At 53.9% G+C, this 20,490-nt stretch overlaps 1 protein-coding gene across 5 annotated transcripts in view; it reads left to right on the forward strand.

Annotated features, from left to right (window-relative positions):
- The first annotated feature begins 8,480 nt into the window (after positions 1-8,480).
- PALD1 (phosphatase domain containing paladin 1) overlaps positions 8,481-20,490 on the forward strand; it is a 71,300-nt gene continuing 59,290 nt past the window's right edge. For 4 of the 5 annotated variants that reach the window (XM_036336981.1, XM_036336987.1, XM_036336986.1 and 1 more), the window contains exon 1: positions 8,481-8,627. The gene's annotated coding sequence lies outside the window, so the exon portion shown is untranslated. Of the gene's footprint in view, positions 8,628-8,747; positions 9,010-20,490 lie in introns of those variants that run through there. The other variant, XM_036336982.1, reaches the window with a different exon arrangement.

Below are 20,490 nucleotides of genomic sequence, written 5' to 3' on the forward strand. Positions count from 1 at the left end.
TGACAGATCTTCCAGTTGTTTCCAATTGAAAATGGTTCCCGCCCTCATGCACTGTTAGTGGGAATGCAGATTGGTGCAGCTACTAAGGAAAACAGTATGGAGGTTCCTCAAAAAACTAAAAATGGAACTGCCTTATGACCCAGCGATGCCACTTCTGGATATTTACCCAAAGAAACCCAAAACACTAATTCAAAAGGATATATGCACCCCTATGTCCATTGCAGCATTATTTACAACAGCCAAGATATGGAAGCAACCCAACTGCCCATCAGTAGACAAATGGATAAAAAGAGCTGCCATATATATAAAATGGAACATTATTTGGCCATAAAAAGAATGAAACCTTACCATTTGTGACAGCATGGATGGACCTAGAGGGTATTAAGCTCATTGAAATAAGTCAGTCAGAGAAAGACAAATACCGTATGATTTCAGTTATATGTGGAATCTAAAGAACAAAATAAACGAACAAACAAAATTGAAACAGACTCATAGACCCACAGATCCGACTGGTGATTGCCAGAGGGAAGGGAGATTGGGGATTGGGTAAAAGAGGGGAAGGGATTAAGACGTACAAATTGGCGGCTACACAATAGTCATGGGGACGTAAAGTACAGTGTAGGGAATAGGGCCAGTAATATTGTAGTAAGTTTGTGTGGCAGCAGGTGGTACTGGGAATATCCGGGAACACTTTTTAAAGTATATGATTGTCTAGCCACTATTCTGTACACCTGAAACCAGTACAAAATAATATTGAATGTAAACTGTAATTGAAAAAAAAAAGGAAAAAGAAAACGAGTTCCCAGTCCCAGTTCCAGCCTGTGTGTGGAGACTTCCTCACACCAATGAACAAGTCTCAATACCAGGAGGGTGTCCGAAAACTCAACTCCATGTAGACGCACCACTACCACCTCCCAGAGACAGTCAGATTCCACAGGCACAGGGCTCAGTCCCTCAAGACCACCCCCCACTTTACATGCCAGTCGCAAGCCTGGCTTGTTGCCTGTGCTTCTGACTGGCCGGCCAGCTACAAATCAGAGGTTCGATGAATTTGCTAGAACAGAAGTCAGGAAAACCCATTTGCTCTGGATTACCGAGATTGATACAGGAACCCACAGGCAGACGGAGAGACCCGCAGGGCGAGGTCCAGCCTGCAGGAGCTCGTCTTCTTGGAGCTTGGGGCCGGCTTGGTGGAAGCTTTCTGCTTCCCCAGCATAGAAGCTCTGAAATCTGCTGTTGTTTTGGGGCTTATGGAAGCTTCCTTACCTACTCATGATTAAGTCAATCATTGGCTACTGATTCAACCTCCAGCCCCGCTCCCCTCCCTGGAAATCAGGGGGTGGGACTGAACATTCCAATCCTCTCACCACTGGGCTGGCTCCTCTCAGCAAGGATCCCCACTCAAATGTCACTTCATTAACATAGCAAAAGGCACCACTTGAAATTCTTGCTGCTCTCAGCACCTTGAAATTCCTAGGGGTTTGGGAGCCCTGAGCCTGGAACTGTGGATCTGATAAGTCGCACTATTGAGCCAATCTCTCACCAATGGAAACCAGGAATAATCTGGTGCATTTGTCCATTTGTGCCTGGGCAAGTATGTGTCTAGGCTTCTTTCCTAGAGACGGGATTGCTGAGGCCAACAGTCTGTGCGTGTGCCACTTGGATGGAAACTGTCAGAGTGCCCGGGTGTCCCTCTCCTCACCGAGGCTATCTGCTAGCACCGACGTTCTTTGAAGTTCAGCGAGGGTGGGTGACTTGGCTGGGACAAAACGACCCCTGGGCCAGTGAGTCTGGCTGAGCCTGGGCCAGCAATCTTTCCAAGTCACTTGGCTGGCTCCTGTGTGTTCCAAGCTTCATGAAGTCTGGGACTTCTCTGTAAGCCAAGCTCCACCCCCCACCTCTCTTGGAATGTTTCTGGTAATAAAGCACCGCCCCCCTGCCCACCGGTCCGGTGCAGGGTCGGCCTCGAGCGCTGGTCCCGGGGACCAGGAGCTTGCCACAGGAAGGCCTCTGCAGCTCCCTCGACCCCTGCCCCGCCCCCACCTCCCCTGCAGCATCTGCATAAAAGGCTCTGTCACAGTGAGACATCCTTGGGAGCCTGAGTGGTGTTGCTTGGAGACAACTGGGCAACAGATCTACGTTATTTAAAGGAGACAGGGTGGGAGGGAGAGGGGTGACAGCCTGTTTATGCAGCGATGGATGGTCTCCCTGCTGCAGGGTTTGGCAGACCCCCTCTCACCTCCCCCCTCCCTCCGCCTCATTATTCCCAATGTCCAGGCCTGGGATTCTGCAGTGAGACCCAGCGGAAGGCCACTTGAGCTCCTTTCTGATAGCAGTGGGGGCAGGGGATTCTCTGCTGCTCTAAGGAGGAGCCGTGCAAGTGCTGGCCAGGGGCGGGAGGGGCGAGAGGAGGGGAAGGCCAGGGACAAAGCCTCAGAGGGCTCTTCCCATGACGGCAGAAGCCACACTACTATTACGTATTGAGCTAACTGTCCAACAGCTATTGGTTAAGGGTTCATTTAATCTCAAAAGTCTGTCAAGGTAGGTATGACTATCCCCACTTTATAGATGTGGAAACAGGCTCAGAGACTTGCCCTCGGTCACACAGATACCAGTGGCAGAGCTGAATTAAAACTCACGTCTGTCTGGTGCCAAAGCGGGAACGTGTCACTGTGATTGCTAGAGTCGGCGGGTCCCCCACAGGACATCCACTTGCCCCCTGAGCCCACCTGGAAGGTCAGGCTGAGTGCGCCCCCACCCTCCCAACCCCAGCGAACTCCCCTAGTACCCTGGTCTCACTTCCTACCGCTCCCCTCCCCCAGGAAACACATCACTCTAAAACAGTTCACTTATCTGCCTCTCCCACAGGACTGTGAGCACCTAGGGCAGGTGGGTTCTTGCTCATCTTGGCCCTGAGCTCAGGGTCAGGCACATAGTCGGTGCTTAAAGAATGTCCCTTGGAGCTCGGACACTTAAGCAGCTCTCCCTGAAACAGGGGTACTCACTCTCTCCCTGACAGCCCTGTGAGACCGGAAGACAGTGTCCTGCCCTGGAGACTTCTGGGCTCCAGCTGGACAGACCCGGGCGTCTCAGCCTTTCCCTGGGGCTGGGCTCCAGAGCTCTAGCCCCTTGCTGTCTGGCTGGAATTCAGCACCCATGTTCCTGGGCAGGCATGGTCTCATCAACTGGGGGGTGGGGGGTGTTCACCATGGCCTGGCTGGGGTGCTGAAGGCTGCTGGGTGTGGAGGCATCTGTCTCTGGGTGGTCTAGGACACCCCACTAGAAGGAGGACATCCCTTTAGTGCCCTGGCTTTTAAAGAAAGGACAGCTCAAACTGGGCTGGGCGAATTGTGGGGTGGAGTGGGAATAGGGAGTTGGGGGCCGGACTGGGAGGGACAAGCCAGGAGAATGGGCACGGGGACAAGTCATACGTGCGTGGGTCCTGGGTTCGTCATGTCGGCAGCGTTGTCCCCTCACCCTCTTCTGAGCCCCAATGCAATCTTATGCTTTGTGGGACTTATCTCGGCCTATCTCCAATGGTACTTATTTATCTAATAACGATGACAATAAAGGGTGGTGCTGCGTTTTGAACCCATTGCCCCATGTAAGCCCCATAGCCACATGCTCCAGTAAATGCCATTGTTGCCCTTTTATAGATGGGGTAGCTGCGGCTCAGCGACCTCCATCATTTCTAAAGTAGCCCCACCAGTACACTATTCTAGATCATCCTGTTGTATTATCTTCTTCATAGCATGAATCACTCAGAAATTATGTTTTTGTTTACCTGTTTATTATATCCCTCACCCACACCCAATTAAATGTCAGCTCTATGAAAGCCGGACCTCATCTGCCTGTTCACCACGCAGGGCCTAGAACAGGGCTCTGTTAATGTTTGTTGACTGACTGACTGATGCATGAATTAACTATTTGTTGAATGAAGAATGAGTCAGGATTCCTTCTCCCCTTAAAAAAATATTTATTTTTATTTTTATTGATTCCAGAGAGGAAGGGAGAGGGAGAGAGAGGTAGACACATCAATGATGAGAGAGAATCATTGATTTGCTGCCTCCTGCACGCCTCACACCGTTATGCCAGTGAGCTCACACTGGGGATCGAGTCTGAAACCCAGGTATGTGTCCTGACCGGCAATTGAACTGTGATCTCCTGGTTCATAGGTCGATGCTCAACCACTGAGCCATGCCAGCCAGGGCCTTCTCCCTTTTTTCTCTTCTTCTGATGAAGCATTCTCCTGGGCACTCTTGAGTCAGGGACTGAGTGGTGCTGGGGATGGGAGGGTGGTCCCCCTGCTCTCGGGCACCTCATCATTCGTGGAGCATTTTCAAACTGCAGGTCACAGGTGAAATCAGTTTTGTGCAACGCAATCAGCAAGAACAAAAAGAAATAGGATAGGACAGAATCAGGACGCATCACACAGTAAGGCTAAGCATGTGTGTGTGTGTGTGTGTGTGTGTGTGTGTGTGTGTAAAACACACACACATTTTTTTCTCTGTGGACCTGGTGGTCCAATGTAAAATGTATTGTTTACTTTGACTCTTGGTCAAAAATATTTGAAAGCAATGTGTGACTTTGGGAGGTGGCAGATGTCATCCTTGGGCCTGAGGGCACAACCGATGATAAAAGGAATAATCTTGCTTTTAATTATAATACCAATTACTGAACAGACTCTGTGCCCGGCAGGGGTGCTCAGGTCCCAGACCCCTGCTCAGAGGTAATGGGGGAAGGAGTCCAGGCGCAGACAGACCCTGTGAGCCAGGAAAACTACCCAGCGGAGGTGGAACCTGAACTCAGCCTCAAAGAACCCTCTGCCCTGGCAGGTTCAGGGCTGGGTCAGAGTGTGAGTTCAGGTGGCAACAACAGTAACAATAGCAAGAGCTTTGTGCCAGTGAGCTCTGGCTGAGTGCCAGGCCCCTTTAGTCCCCCAGACATTCCCAGGAGGCAGGATCTGCTCGTCACACAATTTTACAAATGAAAATAATGAGACTTGGAGAAATGTAATGTTTTTAGGGGTGGGGGTCACATAGTGGTTAAGTTGCTGAGGCGAGATCACGGGCAGCCCTGCCCTCCTCCAAGCCCGTGTCTTCAAGCAGCTGGACTGCACACAGAAGGGGCCTGAATAAACGAGGGGTGCTGGGTCCCGGGGACTGGGCAGCGGGCCTGGAAGGACCCCTGGAAGGACAGCCACAGCAGGACCCGAGGCAGCCAGGGCAGGTGGAGGTGGTCTCGGTGGGGACTTGGGCAGCAGGCTTGCACACCTGAGGCTCAGAGATCATCTGCCTCAGGGGAAGCCTGCAGGCTCCAAGACACCCACCTGGAGGGCCTATGTGGGCCCCAGTTCTTGGCAATACCGTGGCTGTGGGCAGCAAGGCTAGGTTGGCTCCCTGCCCTGACACTGTCCATTCCTCGGACCCAGTGTCCCCAGCTGGGGCGGGCTTGGTGGGGAACAAGGAGCGGAAGAGAGCAGTAGGGTCTGTTTCTCGTCTTTTGTCAAGTCTCATCTTTGCTGGTTTGAACCCAGCTCCTCTGCCTTCCAGCGAGTCATTTGTGCCTGTCAGGAAATACTTCTTGGCTTGAGCATTGCCACGAGGGAACCGGGGGTTCCCTACAGCTTATTTTCCTGTGCAGGGACCAAACTTGGGAGCTCTCCCCCAGGAGCACCAGCACCTTGCTTGCTGGGGCAGAGGGGGCTGTGGACGGCCACAGCAGTTCTTCTGGAAGCATGAGTAATGGGCTTATTCACTCTTCCTTGCAGCAGCAGCCTGGCTTTGGACTGTAGTACGTTGGTTTCTGTGTGTGAGGCACATCATCACATATACACACATGCTCATTTGTACGTCCACTTTCACATCTATTGGACACTTGCACAAACATGCACTCCCTTATTCACATCTTTGCAAACGTGAGTTCACACATGAGCACCGCAAGCACATATGTGTGCACACATAAGCAGGCTTTTATACACAGGACCCTGGCATTCAGTGGACAATAAGGTGGTCTCTTAGGTGCTTGTGCATGTGGGGTGTGGGGTGGTGGTTAAGCTGGTAGGGTGCTGGCTGAGTGGATGGAGGTCCTATTCTGGGACCATGGCTCCTCTCTCAGGGACTTTGGGCTTCTGCTCTGAGTGTCTGGGCCTCAGTGAGCTTCTGTGACAGTTTGGGTGAGAGAATTGGCCCAGCTGTTCTTCCCTCTGCCTGGGGCTGGGGAGAAGGCCTTCTCTTGGGTATACCTAGGGCTGCTCTGTGACCCTCTTTCTTCTCTCCCTCAATATGCAGCTCCCTCCCCCTCCCAGGACATGGTGGGGCAAATCTGGTCCTGAAGGCTTTCTTATTGTTGGGGGCACCCCCAGCTCCACGGCCAGCAGGCAGCCAGGGACACAGGACTTGGCAGAGCCTCAGGACTGGGGGTGAGCTGATGAGGCTGGACACTGTGGTCTGGATGCAGTCCGTGGTTTGTCTCTGAGACACCTCAAAGACCCCAGGCCTCTACTTTTCCCTTCCCTCCCTTCCTCTCTTCCTCCCTCCCTCCTTCCCTCCCTCATTCCCTCCCTCCCTCCCTTCTTTCCTTCCTTAATCCTCCCTCCTCCGCCTCCATCTCCCTCCTCCTCCTCCTCCTGATTCAGAAGAAGAGTTTTACTAAAAACAAGATGGAGGGAACGGAGAGAGGGAGGGAGCTTGATACATCACGGAGCACACACTAATGAAGAGTATGGCTCCCTGAACTGCTGCGGAGGTGCTGCTTATTACAGAGTTCTGCACACAGGCACAGAGCTGATTGCTTTCCAGGTTCCACCGTGGCCCAGCCCTCTACTTCTGGGGCCTACCAGCTGAGCCCGAAGGTTGTCTGTTGGAGCCAGAAGGGCTGTGATTGTTGGCTCTCCTGGGGACATCTCTGCCCCGGGCTTTTCTGCCTGATTCAACAAGAACACCTGCTGTTGCATGGTGGATACAAACGAGTGAATGATGATGTGCTAGGCACTGTTATGGGGACCAGGGATGGAGTTTTGTCCTCCAGGAGCTCAGTCTAGAGAGATAGCCAGCCATGTACTCCAGCATCTGCTAGACAGTGGGCTGGGGGGAGCTGTGAGTGTGTGTATGTATATGTGTGCATGTGCACGCATGTATGTGCATGCACATGCTAGTGCGTATGTGCAGCCCTATCTCAGTCCTGGCTGAGTTATGCAGAACACAGCATCCTCATGATGGCGGGTCATAAGCTGGGGAGTCGGATGCGGGAGGGGTGGGTTATGGGGTTGTGGCCTGAGGAAGAAGGGAGGGGACCGTGACCAAGGATGGAGCCTACAGTGTGACACACAGTAGGCCAGGGCATCACCCCCTGCTTCCTGGCTCGTCAACCTCTCTTTGAGGGAGGACAGGCCATCTTTTGGATGAAGAACTTGGAGAACAAAGAGCTTATGCCACTTTTTCCAGACCATACGGCCGGTAAACCATGAGCCAGTTTGAGCCTAGATCTGCAGGTCAGATCTGCTTCCCAAGAGCGCTCCTGGGCGCTCTCTGCTCTTCTCCTCCTGGCGCACCTTAGGTAGGGAGGGAGGCCTGGAGCCAGGGCAAGCCTTCCCGGCCGTGTCCTCATCCATATAACAGGGGTAGTGAAAGCACTTCACTCCTAAAATCACCCGGGTGGAGCAGGTGAGACCGAGGTGCTGGGGACCGGGTACGCACCTCAAATGACAGCCACTTCTCTCGTCTGTGTATTCCCAGGGCTCAGGGGGACTGTGGGCCTGAGGGCCTCTCTCCCAGCTGGGCGCTTTCTGGCCCGACTTTGGACAGAGGTGAGGCCCGAGCTGCCTTCATTATGGGGAACCTGGGCTCCATCCGCTCCTGCTCTAGTCCAGACTGGGAGCGAGGCAGGTAGTGACAGGTGAGGAATAAGGATTTCCCGAGCACGGAGCGGAAAGAGGAAGTGACTCACCAACCACAACAAAGCCTGACTCGGGAGAGGAAGCTGCGGTGGAGAGTGAACGCACGTGGATGCCCACGGGAGCGCGTGCGAGGGGAGGGCGAGCGTGCCTGCTGGGCCCAGGTGGGCCTGGCGCGCTGTGACAACCCCGCTCCCCTGGGGGTAGGGATTGCGCGTGCCACGCCCGGGAGCCCAGGGGTGGGGAAAGGGGGACCCCCTTCCCTTCCAAGTTTCTTGCCAGATCTCCCCTTTTCGCCTCCGGGGGCTGAGGGGCGCGTTTCACTGGGTTTCCTGGGCTAGGAGGACTCGCCCCTAGATGCACGGAGTGGCCGAGGCCCAGAGAAGGCAACCGCCTCGATCGGGCTGCACAGCGCAGTAAGCCCTCCTGGCTTTACAGGGCTGAGAGGGGCGAGGGAAGCCAGGCCGGGGGGCTGGGTCCGGGGGGGGGGTGTGGCGCCCACCGCACTGGCCTCTTTCCCCAGCCCGGAGGCGGGTTTGGGTATCTTCCAGAACGAACCGAATTCACGACCAGAGAAGAGGAACTGGCTTCCCAGGCAGCCTCCCCCGCCCCAAACTTTTCCTCCCGAGCTGGGTGGGAGGGCGGAAGGAGGAAGCGGGGCCGGGAAGGTGGGGCCAGCCGTCCCCTCCCGGCCTGGAGCCGTGCTCTGGGCGCCGATCCGGACGCGGCTCGGGTGAGTGTGTCTTTAAATCCGAGCCCCCCGCCCCCTGTCGGCCGGGGCCGGGGCTCGGGCTGGTCGGGGGGCGGAGGTGGAGGGGTGGCGGGAGCGGTGATTGGCGGCCTAGTCAGGCCGCCCCTCTGCGTTGTGGCGCGGGGCGCGGGGACCCCAGCGAAGCGCAGGGTTGGGTCGCGCTGCTGCCACCGCGGCGAGCGCGGGCTCCAGCTCTGGTGACCGCCCCGCGTCGCGCCCGGCCCGCCCGCCTCCGGAGCCGCCGCTGCCCGCGGATGGGCTGGGGAGGAGCGAGCCGGAGCCAGAGCCCGCGCCGGGCTCGCCCCGCCGCTGCCCGACTCGGCGCCCGCAGTCCCGGCGCAGCGCGCCCACCGCAGGCTGGCAGGTACCCACGCGGGCGCGGGTAGGGCAGATCCGGGACCCCCTTCCCCCGCCGCACCCCCAGGCTGCTCCGACCACCCACTCGGCATCCCCAGGAGCTCGGCCTCTCTGGGTTCTCGGGAAGGAGGGGAGATGGGCCCCCACCCAGACTCGCACGGGATTGGTGCCCGGGAGGGAGCGGACGGCACGCACTAAACTGTGAGCGGGTCCCGGGTCGTTTTGTTTGTCGCGCTCTGGGCTAACCTCTCTCCCGGGGTTTTCCTTGCTCCCGGTTAGACGTGGGCTGGCAACACCTCCACCTTCACCGCTAGAGCTGGGGGTGGCCCCTGCGCTGGGCTTCCCGCGTCGTGGCGGGGAGGGAGGGAAGCTGCCTCCCGATCCACACTTGGGGTTCCCCGGGCTCATACGTTGGGGCCTTGAGGCCTGTGGAAGGGGGAGAGCCCAGAGGTACCAGTGGGCACAAGCTTTGATTCGGAGCCACTCTGGCCCTCGCCCTCTGCCAGCCCGGGGCTCCCAGGAGAGCCACCCCCACCTGCCAGGAAGCAGAGGATGGTGTGGGGCAGACCTGCTGCCTCGCGGAAAGTGGCCGGGGTGGCTGGAACGTGGTCTCTCTCACGGGGAGGCAGAGGTGGAAGAAGGAAGACATCTCCCTGCTTTCATCAAGCTTCCGGGGTTCTTTACCTTCCCAACCAGCGGCCCAGCGACGAACCCCCTGGCTTTTCTGCAGAGCAACCTGACCCAGAGACCAAGTGCCCCTTACATGCCAGGCACGGGGCTCTGCCTGGGAGGATGGCAGTGTGGGAGGAGGTGGAGGGTTGTGTCCTCTGGTGGCTCAGCCCCATTGGGGAAGATAAGGCAGAAACCAGTGTGCTGATATGGGGCTTCCATACCAGCCCCGGGCTAGTAATGATAGTGTAAATGCCAAGAGGCCACACGATTCATTGCTAAATGAGTGACATAGGCTGCTTTAGGGGGGAGATGGGGGCTGGGATCCAGTTCTCTTGCAATCATGCAAGTTATGCTTAAAACATTCTGGCCCCATACCCATCCTTCCTACTTACCTGCTAGTAATGAGGCCCTCCCCGCCCCTCACAGGGACAGGGGCAGCAGGAGGGCTCAGGCATCCCCTTCATATGCTTATGTTCCTCCAGCCCCCTCCCACGTGTTTTTTTCCTGCTGGTAGATTTCTGAAGAAACTCTTCGGACTTCTGGGGTCAGGCTGAGCCCCGGACTCTCCCAGCTGTCCTGGGACCTTTGAGGTTTGGGGTCTAGATCCAGCCTTATTGGAGGTTCAGAGGCCAGCCGGGAGGAAGTCCTCACTTCCTTTCTTAAGAGCCTCTATTGCTGGGGGCTGGGGATGAGGTTGGAGGAGGCCCTGAACCAGACACTGTTTCCTGTGAGTGCAGACAGGCACTCTCCATTCACTGGCCATGGGTGTTGGGGTTGGGGTGTTGGAGGTGGGTGGGTTGGGCAGGGCAGGGCTGGCTTGAGGTGGGAGGTACCCAGGGCAGCGCTGACCTCACGTCTGAGGTTCTGTTGTGTCTGGGGCTCTGCCCTCCCCCAACATCCCTGGCACGTTTCTGCTTTTCTGGAACACTTGCGGAGGTGGCAGTGTGCTTGTGCCCGCAGCCTTGGGCGCTGTTGTAGGAGTGGGAGTTGCTGAGCTCACCCCGCAGCCTTGGCCAGCACGGTGAGCACTGGGGTGAACATGCCCACCCACTCCGAACAGGTGGCACACGCAGGGTCACTCGGGCACAGGTGGGGAATGCTGTGTGAGCAGAGATGTATGTGTACGCAGGTTTGTAGTGCGTGGGCAGACAGACACTGGATAGAGACATGACGACAGACAGGAAGACGATGGAGGTGGGCAAGATGTGTATAGGAGCAGACAGTGTGAACACAGAAACATGGGCCACAGATACTACGTAGACAGATCTGCTCCTTCACTGGGATTTGCCCCCCCCTCCCTACACACATGGGAGGCACATGTGTAAGTGTGCAGACATTTGGGCTGCCAACATGGATGTGAGCTGACATTCATGGGCACAGACATGGCTGAAGCCACATAGAAGTGGCTTGAGTACCTGGGCAGACATGGAGGTGGCTATGGGCTCCCCGGGGAGACAGACACCTGTACCCGCTGAGTCACCTGACAGCAGAGGCCAGGACCCCACAGAGGTGGGTACTGAGATGCAGTCTGAGGTGGGTACCGCTCAGTTGTCCTGTGACCCCATGTGGCAGCAATGCTCGGAACTGGTCCTGCTTGGGGTGATGGTGCAGGTACTTTGTGGGGTGGCTTCATCTCTAGACCTCCACTCTGGTTTGAAACCCCAGAGGGCTCAGTATTCCCTGTCTGGCTCTGAGAATCATTTGACCTCCTCACTCCCTAGTAACAGGGCTGGGTGCATACCTTAGCATGAGCAGGGCTCCCTGAACCTTTGAGTCTCATCTTTCCTGAGTCTCCAGAAGAGAGGCTGTGTCCGGGGTGGTGGGGTGGGAGGAGAATCTGGCTGGGGACTCTCCTTCTGAGCCCAAGCTGAGGGTGTCTGGCATGGAAGGGACCATCCTGGTAGGGAGAGAGTGTAGCCATGCTGTGGGGTCCTTGATGAAACCGTTGTTCTCCCGTGTGGACTGCACCTCCCTGGGCTTGGGCAGGGAAGGGGGCCTCCTACCTCTGGCTACCATCTGTCCACCCTGGAGACTGGGAGTCAGCCCAGAGTCCAGATACAGCTTGACATGAACTCGCTGTATGACCCTGGGCAAATTACTGAATGTCTTAAATAACTCACTTAAAATGAAACTCGTTTTTAAAAAGTGAGGCCAGTGACCCAGCCCTTGGGGGGTGCTGTGAGGGTTAAATGGCAGACAACCTGGGGAACGCATGTGGTCCAAGGTCTGGCACCGAGTCTCTGTCAGTGGAGCTTTGATGGTGAGCCTGGGCCAGGACTGCAGAGCTGCCCCAGCAGCCAGGTGCCAGCCCTGGGAAGGCTGGGCATGCAGGCGCTGCTTGTTGGAAAGCTGGAGGGCTTTGTCCTCACCCCGGCCCACCAGCCACTCCTGAGCTCTGCGGGACCTCCACGCAGGGTCGGGAAATGGCAGACAGGGCCTGCTGCCTTCTGGGCCGCTGGGAGGGGAGCCAGTGGTTTGCTAAGAATATCCCCAAATCATGGCTCTGCCTCCCAGTGGGCAGCCGCGCACCTCCCTGGTCCGGGGCCAAGGAACTTGCAGATGGGCCTTTTATGTTTCCTGTAACTGGCACTCAGAATGGGGATGGGCCTGGAAGCGGCAGGCTCGGTTCGGAGGGAGGCGGGAGGCACTGCTGCTCTTGCCAGGGCTTTGGCTGGAACTGAGGAGAGAAGGTTCCTCTTCCACTAAGAACTTGTCCTGACAACGACTCCTCACCCCCCGAGCATCTTGCTATCTCCCCAAATGTCTGCTGTTTCCCTCACTAGCTGTGTGCTCCTGGGCAGCTCACGTAACCTCTCTGTGCCTGATTCTCTTGTGTAACAGGATTAATAATAATAACTGTTATAAAGGTCTCAGGATGAAAGGAGGTGGTGCATGGAGCGCACAGGTGGTAGCATGTGGCTCGGGGTAAATGCTCAGTAAACTAGGTGCTTCTGTTGTCACTCAGCGGAGGGAGAGAACTGTGAGGCCAGAGAGGCCAGGGTGCTTGCATGGTGCCTCCTGGTGGGAAGGCACCAGGATGCCTCTTGATTGGGGTTTCTGGCTCGGGGTTCAGTATGTGGTGAGGGGAGCAGAGGTGAGTGAGAGCCGGCCCCTGCCCGGTAAGAGAGGCACGTGTGTACATTATGCTGTACCCGCCGGGTACCGTCACAGGGTCTGTGCTGGCTGTGCGTGGAGCTGGAAGCAGGGAATGGCTTGCGTGGGGGCAGGGTGACGCTTCAGATGGGCTTTGAAGGATGGCCAAAAGCTTGCAAGTGTGAGGGAAGGCTTCCCAAGCAGAGAGCAGCCCCTGCAAAGGTGTGGCAACCTTGGTGTGTATAGGGTACATGAACAGATCCGTGGATCTGGTGAGGGTTCTACCCCCAGGACCCCTGGCCTGGGAGGAAAGACCCTGCATGTTGGGCCTTCTGTCCCTCCCGCTCTGGGCTCTGAGGCAGCCCTGGTTTCCCTGTTAGGACAAGGGCTGGAGGTCCATCAGAATTCTTCTCCCTTCCCTTTTAGGAATCGCATTCTCCGTCTCCCCTTCTCCAGAGACTCCCCTAACTCCTTATAAATGCTGCCAGCCCTCCCGGGGGCCCCTCATTTTTGAGCTGGGGCCTCAGACTGCTCCTGCCCCAAGATCAACATGCCTATTTTTTTTTTTTTAAATATATTTTATTGATTTTTTACAGAGAGGAAGGGAGAGAGATAGAGAGTTAGAAACATCGATGAGAGAGAAACATCGATCAGCTGCCTCCTGCACATCTCCCACTGGGGATGTGCCCGCAACCCAGGTACATGCCCTTGACCGGAATCGAACCTGGGACCTTTCAGTCCGCAGGCCGACGCTCTATCCACCGAGCCAAACCGGTTTCGGCAGCATGCCTATTTTTGCTCTTAGTCCAGACACCCGTGGGTTAATAAGTCCTCCTCCCCTACCTTTCAATAAACTGAAGCCTTTGAAAACTCCTTAGCCTTTCCTAAGGAGCTTCTGGACTTCAGAAATGGCTTTTATGTATTTCCCGTAGCCATTACAGCCACGAGGGGCTACCCCTGTTTGGTCTGGGGTACTCGATGAGAGAGACATGGGTCATCTGGGGTTACCTGCACGTGCATGGCAGGCAGTGGGGAGCATCTGGGAATTGGGTGTGTCGCTGATGACCCTGCGGGTTCCCAGGGAGCTAGGGCTTTCGGAAATTCCGGGAGGAGGGAGGGTGTGGTGCTGGGAGGAGGGCTGTGGGCCCACTGCTGGGCTTCCTGCCCTCGCCCATGAGAAGCCCATGAGGCTGGGCCAACGTGAGGGGAGAGAGGTGGGTGCCCTCAGATGACCTTGGACCGTGCCAGTCTCTGTGGCTGCCGAGCCCAGGGCCTGCCTATCTGCAGGTGGTTTTGAAGAATCCGGTTAGAAAGCACAGAGGGAATTTCTCCTCCCCTTTTCCTCTTCCTGGAATTGTAGACCCCATGAAAGAGTTAACCCCTCTCCTGCTGGTCACAGAGGGGCTGGTGGCTGTGTCCCCTTCCACTGCTGCCCAGTGGTTAACGAGGCCTTCCTCCTGGGTCCCGGGGTTGTACTGACCTCTTCATTCTCCGGGAGCAGCTCCGTTAGCACCCAGGGCCCTGTTGGCAGGGCCTCGAAGACCTCGCTCCGCCTGGATCTGATGGGGCCCCCTCCACACACGCGTCCTTGCCCTGTGGTGTTTTAGCCTTAGTTTGACCACCTTCTTAGGGATGGTCTCTTCCTGCTCTCCATGCAGCCTGTCTGTTGATGGAGCTCATGAACGTGGGGGCCTCCTGCAGGTGCCGCTCTGCTGGCGCCCTCCAGGACCTGTGGGGAATGCCCCCGAGAGAGGGGCCCTCCCTGGAGATGGGCCCTGGGGTTGAGAGCCCTTGGGGGAGGTGCCCGGCAGGACTCTACTGAGCTCTAAAGCCCTGGGCTGGCAGTGGACTGCTTCCTCTGAGCCCAGTGTTCTCATCTGCAAAATGGGTGTAATAAGTTTTTACTTGTTTACCTTTAAAAATATCTCAAATTGAAGTGACATTCACGTGCTATAAAAGTAACCATTTTCCAGTGTGCAATTCAGTGGCATCGAGTACCTTTTACAATGCCATGTGACTGCTGCTTATCAATTTCTGAAACAGCTTCCTTACGCGAAGGAAAACCCATACCTGTTAAGCAGTTACTCCCCATCCCTCCTCTACCTTACTTAACATTTTTTATTGATGTAAATATACCATAACGTTTTCCCATTCTAAGCACCCAGCTGGGTGAGTGTTGGTGAATGTCATGGGCGTGTAGCCACCACCTCAGTCAGTTCTGAGGACACTTCCATCACCCAGAAGGTTCCTTGTGGTCCGTTGCAGTCAGTCACCACCCCCACCCCTGATCTCAGGCCCAATTACCTCCTTTCTGTCACTGTGGCTTTGTTTTTCCCTGGATTTTCACATCAGTGGACTCATATAATAGGTAGTCTTTTATGTCTGGCTTCTTTTTAAAATTTTTTTTATTGATTTCAGAGAGGAAGGGAGAGGGAGAGAGAGATAGAAACATCAACGATGAGAGAGAATCATTGACCAGCTGCCTCCTGCAAGTGTGAGGGGACCGAGGTCACAACCCTGGCATGTGCCCTTGACCGGAATCGAACCTGGGACCCTTCAGTCCGCAGGCTGACGCTCTATCCACTGAGCCAAACCGGCCAGGGCATGTCTGGCCTCTGTACTCAACGTGATTTCTTGAGATGTGTTCACTGTGCTGCATGTTTTGGGAGTGAGTTCCTTTTTCACAGCTGAGCAGTGTTCCTGAGGATGGAGGCAGCTTGCTGATCAAGTTTCCAGTTGATGGACACCCACCCTGCTCTTGAATATGTTTTCAACAATTAAACAATAATATGAAGCAATGATCTTTATGAAAGATTCAAGAGCAACTTCATGGAGAGTACAATGTAAAAAGCCCCCTTCCCCTTCCCTTCTCTCTTCACCAGAGGTTAACACTGTCAGCACTCGCTGACTGTCCCTGTCTTTTTCCTGTGCCTCTATGTGACTGTGTATAGTTTCTGATGGGGGCATATGAACGGGATCACACTTGGTCCACGGCCCTGGGACCCACCTATCGCGTAGCCGTCAGTCCCCGGAACCTGAGCACATTTCCTGGGAACCTTCCCCCTGAGCTGAGGGCTGGGAGATGGGGGTGTCCACCTCCCCCCGGGCCCTGAGCTGGGGATCAGTGAGACAGAATGAAAGCTTCCTGGGGTGGTCATTCAGAGCAGGCTTCTGGAGGAGGGAGGTGTTGGAATAAGAGGGGCCATTCTCTCGTGGGTGCAGACAAGTTGGTGTCAGGGGGACGTGCCTTCCACCCCTGCCTCCCATCCAGCGGCTGCAGCAGGGGCCTCTGCCAAGTGTCTCTGGAAGGAGTAGGCCCAAGGAGAGAGCGATCTGTTGAGTTGCCAGAGGACAGACCCTGAGGCCTCCCTGCTTGCTGCAGTGGGGCTGCCCCTTGGGGAGGCAGACTCTTCTAGGAAACTGCTTGGGGTCCCACTGATGCGATGCTCTCTTGAGTGGCAGGCTTTGCCCCGTGTGTGTGCACATGTGGGGGGTGGGGATGTCTCCAGCCTCCTGAGGAAGGGGGTGCCTGTGCTCAGATTTGCATGCTCCTGGCTCAGCCCTGGCCCCAGCCAGCTGGGTCACGGGTGGGCATCTGTATTGTCCTGCTCCTTTCCTTGACACTGCCATCGTGTGACGACGACTCACATTCCTGCATACTTCCTAACACTGGTGGTTTTCATCATTTTAAGATTTTCCTAGTTTAATAATTCAAAGTCGTGTCTTCTACTGTTGTGTGAAGTGAGTTCCAGGAGGCAGGCATCCTGTGTGGTGTGCAGGGCAGCCCGCTGCTCACCCAAGATGGCCTTGGCTGGTGACTCAGGGTTTCACCTTCACCTCCTTCTCCGGGCCCTGGAGGATGGTCTATGGGGAGGGAGAGACGGGTGGGCCTGGGAGAGAAGCTATTAGTAGGTGGGCTGGTTTTCGGTGATTTCTCCAGCTTAGTGCTGCTCATTCCTGGGTAGTAGGTCGACCTTCTCCCTTTCAAAAATAGCTTTATTGAGATCTAATTCGCATGCCATACAATCCACCCATTTAAAGCATACAATTCAGTGGCTTTTAGTATATTTGGAGTTGTGCACCTGACACTGTGGTCTAATATTACAGCGTTGTCACCAACCCAGAAGACACCCTGTGCCTTAAGCTGTCACTCCCCACCCCCAGCCCAGAATCTACTTTCTGTCTCCATAGATTTGCTTCTTCTGGACATTTCACATAAATGGAATCATACAGTATGTTGTGTGTGTGTGTGTGTGTGTGTGTGTGTGTGTGTGTGTGTATTCCCTTTTAAAGGAAAAAAAGCGCCTTACTTATTTAACTTTTCTTATTGGAATACTAGAGGCCCCATGCACGCAATTCGTGCACTTGGGGGTGGGGGTGGGGGGTGGGGGGAGGTCCCTCAGTCCATCCTGCACCCTCTCACAGTCCAGGAGCCCTTGGGGGATGTCCGACTGCTGGAAGTCAGACATCCTTAGCGCTGCCAGGGAGGTGGGAGCACACTGACCACCAGGGGGAAGCTCCTGCATTGAGCATCTGCCCCCTGGTGGTCAGTGTGCATCATAGCGACTGGTCGTTCTGCCATTTGATTGATTTGCATATTAGCCTTTTATTATATAGGATAAGTTAAATGTGTACAAATATAAAACCAGATAAAGTGCCTTATATTTACATAGTTTTTACATATCTATAAAGTAAACATGAAATACTAATAAAACCAGAAAGCCAACCCATTTCAAATGGAAAGATGTAAATAGCAACTCCATTTCCAGTGTTGGGTTGATAGTAGGGAGCTGTGCTCCAGACTTCTTCTGTCTCCCTGTCCCTGTCACCTGAGCCTGCTAGACAGAGTGACATTAATAGTGTTGGGCTGGTTGTATAGTTTGGGGTAATTCTGGTTATCTACATTTGAACCCGAGTGTTTGTTTCCATAGTGCATTGCTTGGTACCGGGAAAGCTGGCTTGTGTGATTGAAGATGCGGGTGGAATAGAGGCGTTATTGAATCTGTACATAGTCGACCTTAAACCCACTTCTTGTGGGAATCAGGAATTTGGCACAGGCAGAGATGGGCTTTCCCAGTTCACACAGATGGTCTCAACGTGAACATGGTCCCGACTGCTAAGAGGCTGGGCCTTTGAATTGGGGACATCCAGGCTGCAGGGGCTATAAGTGGCTCAGTTCCCCACCCCACCCCCTCTTCTGTTGAACCACAACCTTTGTTTGTGCTGTGTGCGATGATGCCATTTGGCCTTCACGGAGAGGAACTGGACTGTAAACGGGACTGGAGCCCAAGTTGCATGGCAGCGCGGTATGCAGATGGCCCAGGGGTGGCTCTCGTTACCTTTTTCTTTTCTTTTTTTTTTTTTTTTAAATATATTTTACTGATTTTTTACAGAGAGGAAGGGAGAGAGATAGAGAGTTAGAAACATCGATGGGAGAGAAACATCAATCAGCCGCCTCCTGCACATCTCCTACTGGGGATGTGCCCGCAACCCAGGTACATGCCCTTGACCGGAATCGAACCTGGGACCTTTCAGTCCGCAGACCGACGCTCTATCCACTGAGCCAAACCGGTTTCGGCTAGTTACCTTTTTCTTAAAATTGAGGTGAGATCCCATAGTGTAAACAGTAACTATTTTAAAATGTGCAATTCATGGGTATTTAGTACATTTACAATACTGGACAACCAACCATCACCTCTATTTAATTCCCAAACATTTAACATTTTTTATTTTATTGAGATCTACCTCCCTCACACATTTTTGAAGTGTGCAATCCGGGACTGTTGCCTGCACGGACAGTGTTGCTCAGCGGATCTCTAGAACTTACTCTTCTTGTTTAACTGGAACTTTATGTCTGGTGATTAGCAACTCCCCATCGCCCAGCCCCTGGCAACCACCACTCCATTCTTGGCGTCTATATGAATTTGACTACTTTAGATTCCTCATCTACGTGGAATCTTGCAGTCTTTGTTGTTCTGTGACTGGTGGCTTTATTTCACTTAGTATAATGTGCTTAAGCTTCATCCATGTTGTATCATATTGCAGAATCTCCTTTCTTAAGACTGAATAATATTCCAGTGTGTGTGTGTGTGTGTGTGTGTGTAAAGCAAATGTTGTGTGTATATATACATGGGATGGTCAAAAGTAGGCTTACAGTTGTAATACAAATAATAATACAACTGTGAACCTATATTTGCATATATATACACATATATGTGTGTATATATAAACACACACACCTATATATAAACACATGTGTATATACACACAGACACACATACATTAGGGTTGCCTCCATCTCTTGGCCATTGTGAGCAGTGCTGCCTGGGTGACCAGTATCTCTTTGAGATCCTGATTTCAAAGTGGGGTGAATACCCAGAAGTGGAATGATTGCTGGATCATAGGGTAGCTCTACTATAAATTTTTGAGGACCCCTCATGCTACTTTCCATAGTGGCTGCACCATTTTACATTCTTGCCAGCAGTGCATAACTGTTCCAGTTGCTCTACATCCTTGCCAACACTTATCTTTTTTAAAATAATAGCCGTGACAGGCATGAGGTAATATCACTTTGTAGTTTTGATGTGCATTTCCCTGTTAGTGATGTTGAACATCCAAAACATTCTCATCACCTCAAAAGGAAACTATGTCGATTAAGTGGTCACTCCAGATCCCCCACCCCCACCCCCACCCCCACCCCCACCCCCACCCCCACCCCGCTTCCCAGCTCTGGTAACCACTAATCTCTGTTCTGGTCTCCATGGATTTAACTGTTCTGGACATTTCATATGAATGAAGTTACACAATATGTGACCTTTTGTATCTGGCTTCTTTCACTTAGAATAATGTTATCAAGGTTCATCTACACTGTAGCATGTAGCTGTGCTTCGTTTCTTTTTATAGCTGAAGAGTGAATATATGTGTGTGTGTGTGTGTGTGTGTGCGTGTGTATTCACACACCAAATTTTGTTTATCCGTTTATCAGTTGATGGACATTTGGATTTTTTCTGTCTGTGGCTATTGGGACTGGTACTGCTGTGAACTTGGTTTGTTTGGATACCTGGTTTTCATTCTCTTGGGTAAATACCTAGAAGCGGAATTGCTGGGCCATATGGTAATTCTGTGCTTAACTTTTTGGGCTTGATATTCTGGAATTAGAGGCAATGGTCGCACAGCATTGTGGATGTACAAAATACCACTGAGTTGTATACTTTAAAAGTGTAATTTTATGATATGTGAATTAAATTCCAGTTTTAAAAAAAGATCTCATGGATACCAAAGCCGACATCCATGGAGTCTGGACTGAGTCATGTTCTTGGCTCCGGAAAACCCAGGGCCCTGCATCTCCTCTTGGGGTCCTGCAGATGTGCTGGGTGTTGGGGACACTGGGCCCCAGCTTCATGGTCCTTGTTTGGGGTGGTAGGTGGGAGCTGTAGGAACTAAATGGGCTGGCTGGGTGCCTTCCCACCCACCCCCTTAGCTCATCCTGGCCCGTTCTGGTTTCTAAGTGGTACTCACTGTAGGACTCAGTTTCCCCACCTGTGACGCAGGCCCGTGAGCAGCAGCCTTGACCGTGACCTGGGCCCTGGGGACAGCAAAGCTTGTAGCAAGACAAGTGTCCCACGCTGACTTCCCCTCTGATCCACTCTTCCCTTCCTGTGTTTCGTATTGTCTTCCCCAGTGGCCCCCACGGGCCTCAGGAGCAGTTCCTTGTTTGTTGTAG

The sequence above is a fragment of the Myotis myotis genome, unplaced genomic scaffold (genome assembly GCF_014108235.1).
Source record: "Myotis myotis isolate mMyoMyo1 unplaced genomic scaffold, mMyoMyo1.p scaffold_m19_p_15, whole genome shotgun sequence".
NCBI classification, from domain to species: Eukaryota; Metazoa; Chordata; class Mammalia; order Chiroptera; family Vespertilionidae; genus Myotis; species Myotis myotis.